Raw genomic sequence first — 4,180 nt, 5'->3', positions numbered from 1 at the left:
CTTTATGAAAGTCTCATAAAACTTGCATATGTTTAAGGTTCTGGTATTTGATTTCAAAATTAATAGTCTCATCAATATACAAAAATAGGAGATTAATACCTTTATCTTATCAGCTGTTAGCTGTCAACTAGTTGAGAGTAAGGTAGGTACTCAGAAGGGAGTGGGGGATGGGATGTGGGTGTGTGGGCAAAGGGGTGTAAAGTGAGGTGATGGAACAAAGGCAAGCTCTACATCAATCGTTTATATTTTATATATACTTTATATTTGAGAGGAAAATATTATTTTCATCATTATGAATTTATTGTTACAGTTACCTTCTATTTTTGGTAAGTGTTCTATTTTGGCCTTCTATTTATGGGTAATGATATAAAGTTGTCTTTTAAAATAAATTTATTTAAATATAAATGAATCTACTTAAATAAAATATTTAGTAGTACAAGGAGCCTGCAGATAATGTTAAAAAAAATTAATCACAATGGAAGTATGTGAATGATGAAAATTCAGATATGAAATCTGTGGGTTCAAGGTGCTGAAGAGAATTAGAGAAAAGAGATTATTATCCAGCATATTGTGAGTACTTAGCAAATATTAAATAAAATACAAATTAAATGACATCATGTGGAAGTCATGTCAAATTGTTTATACAGCCTACATTTTTGCTGTTTTTGATGTTTTTCCCACATGCAGCCCCTCCCATTACACACTGTGCAAAATTGTTTTAGGACTCCAAGTCCCAGCACGTTTGCATGGTCTAGGAGATTTTGTTACTTAGCATGCCTGTGTTATTATTGTCCATTAATTATATACCCAACATGTATCAAGTATCATTAAAGCCCACTAATTAAACTTGAAAGCTGGAGGAATTATGGGAATTTAAGAAAATTTTTTGGGGAAAAAAATCCCACAGTCTGGAGGATTTCCAGACTAAATATAGATACTTGAGACAACTAGTGGTTTTCAAACTTTTTCAGTCACAGAATATTCTGTTCAAATAAATCTTACTGGAAAGGCCAAAGTACTAGGAAAAAACTATGCAGAAGAACTTGGTGAGAGGGATGCTGGGGAAATAAGAGTCCTCATGTGAAGCATGAGATACTCTCCCCTCCCCTCTCTGCTGGGTGTCCCTACCCTCAAGGTTCACAGGGTGTGGCTCTAGGTTTGAAAACCTCTGACCTGGAACAATTTTCTTTCTCATTCTGTCTATACCTGTCATTCTGTGTCTTCGGCATGGTCAATGTGATTTTATTTTATGATATGATGCAGTGACATGTCTCCTCCATGAGCCAAAATTTTAAAAAATTTTAAATCTGGATTTAGGGGAGAAATATACAAACAACCTCTTAGATTTGTATATGCAGAAACTCCATGCAGAAACTTGAGTTTCTGGCTTGCTTATTGTGTCGCCCCAGCATCTAGCAGGACTCCCAAAACACATCAGATAAACAAATGAAAGAATGAATAAAAGAAAAAAGTTAGGCAAATACACATTTTGAGAAATGGAGTTAATAAGTCTAAGTATGTGCACATTTTCAAAGCTTGAAATGAGTGGGTGAGTTATTATAAAAGCAGCTGGAGGCAGTGGGACAGGCCTGGTAATGTACATGCAGGGCCTGGAAGGTGCTGATGCTGGGGAGAAGATAGTGGTTATGAGATAGGAAAGGAAATGTGAATCCAAGGCCCTCAGAAAAGAAACAATGGTGGTGGTAGGCAGTGTCTGGAACCTGCAAGACGGGCTAAAAGTGATTTTTGTTTTGACCATAAGACAATGTGTGAAGGATTGAAAATACAGCAATAATTCTTCACAGAGCTGGTTAGAAGTTTAGCTCGTGGTGTGTGAACTGAGTTGCCTTAACAACCCAGGGGCTTCTGAAGCTGCTTTGGGTGCATGAAGAGATGGGAGTGGGAATGCCTAGGCACTCAACAGTTACCAAGTTCCCCAGTCAGAGCCAGTGGCCATCTGAGTCTCGTTGGAGAGGCGTGAGGACAGGTTAATGTGTGTTTAATGTCATTCCTGCACTTCTTTCTGCTGGTCTTGCCTACTCCACCCCTCCAAGCCATTCCACAAGACGCTGGGGGGTTCACCACTTCTCCGAGCTTTCCCAGACAACCCAACCCTCAGAAAGCATATGTAGCCCTTGAACACTTCTAGTCTGCATGGCCTGTGATATTTATTTGACACCCATCCCTGCCTGTGAGCCTCACTGCATATATGCATGGGCTGTCTCCCTGACCTGGTGTGAAAAGGCTGTTGAGGGTAGGGTCTTATATTTCTGTACATTTTCCATAGCACCTGTTTCCAGACTTCTGATGGGACAGGCACTGAGGCCACACTGGGTGACTGAATGACACTGATAAACTGAACAGTTTCTGCATATGTGCTGTTTTCAGTTCAATGCTGATCCACACTGTTTTCTGGATTGTCAGCAGTGAAGGCCTGCAGACAGGATCATCTGTGCAGGCTTCTCTCTCTGGGACAGAGATAGAAACATCACTCCTAACACAAGAGAGCAGAGCACTGGCAAAAAGGCATGTTTGGGGTTTTCTGACAGCTCCTGAGTCTGAGGGTTGGTTTCAAGGGATGTCTACTGTCTAGCCTCCCAAAGGCACTGAGGTTTAGAGTAATTCACACTCAAAACAGCAATGGCTGCAGCCCACGGGAGCCTGGGCCTCTTAATGGTAAGAAGAGAATTGGCCTCTTGAACCACTAAACACAGGAGGGCCTGAGGCCCTGAGACAAAGTGGTTTTCCTGAGCACATCACAGAACTGGTATAGCTTTGGGACACCTTGAGATCCCTAGACCCAAGGTAGCAACAGCAGGAAGAAAACTCCTTCTCTGCCAGGTTACCCTGCTTGGCTGCCAATGGGCCCTGTAGCTTTCCTCAGGAGGAGCTGTGTCCCAGGCCCTGGAACATCTCCCCAGGCTAGCCCTCTACTGTTTGGGGGACCCAGGGGTTGGCCTATGGTTTTCTTCTGTACCCCATCCAGGCCTTTGCTCCCAGGACACAGTGTCCCCCACTTCCCCTGCCACCAAGGCCTTGGCCTTCACTGAGCCAGCCCCCCACAGGCACATGGGAACACTCCAGAAGGAATTAGAAAGTTTAGCTCTTAAAGCAAGAAGCACAGACTTAAGACCAAGAATGCAGGGGCTGGATTACCCTTGAGACTAATGACCAGAACTAAGATCCAGAGTGTCAGTGGAGGGCGTGCCTGGCAGTCAGAGGACTTACAGTTCAAGGAGGCCACTGGAGGGAAACTGAAGGCTGGTTTTCACTCCTGTCTCATTGGAAGCTGGTGGGCCGCTCACCTGCTCCACTTGGCTGCCTCTTGCCTGCCTTTCTGCTCAAACACTGTCTAGACTTGGCAGGACTACAAGACAGAATAAAAACATACCTTTCTGCCCAAAGTCCTGTCTCCTCTCATTTACACAGGAGATTTAATGATTTCTTTCCTTGTCTTACGTGGCTAGGATTCGTACTGCCCTCTTCCTGCTTCCTCTACATCAGCTACAAGAAGGATTACTGAGTAACTATGTCACAACTACTTTGTTTCCTTAATAAATTATTATTCCTATTTTATAGATTCAGAGTCCCCAGTATGATATTTGTCCATCATCTCCATCTGTCTACCCATCTTTCTACCCCCTTCAAAAATTATTAGTGGAGTATCTATTTTGAGCCATGCAAAGTGCTACTTACTTTGGACTCCCAATTCCCATGCTCTTTCTCCTTCACTGTAGATACCTCAAGGAATATGCGCTTTATGAGTGAGCTTGACTCACTCAACAAATATTTTTGGAGCGGCCCAAGGTGCTGGCACATTATAAATGCGTAGAGCAAAACCAAAAAGTGACAAGACAAAAATCTTAAACAAAAATCTATTTCTTCATGGAGCTTATATTCTAATTGAGGGAGACAGACAATAAAAAATTAAAATGTATATAATGTTAGTGACACATGCTATGGAGAAATTAATGACATGCAAACAGAGATAGCACATTTGGTTCCCAGTAAAATGTTCCTTGGTGTTAGTGATTTCCTCCCCTAAAGAATTTCAGGCACTGCTCTCTTTTTTGGGCTGATTATCTCCCAGGATGTGCCCACTGTTCTGAGATTTTCCTCATGAATGAAAATAGAATTTCAGCTTGGGCCCTCCATCTACACCAAAGGAACTAATACAAAA

The sequence above is a fragment of the Manis javanica genome, chromosome 6 (assembly GCF_040802235.1).
Source record: "Manis javanica isolate MJ-LG chromosome 6, MJ_LKY, whole genome shotgun sequence".
Classification (NCBI taxonomy): Eukaryota; Metazoa; Chordata; class Mammalia; order Pholidota; family Manidae; genus Manis; species Manis javanica.
Note: the sequence above shows the minus strand (reverse complement) of the source record.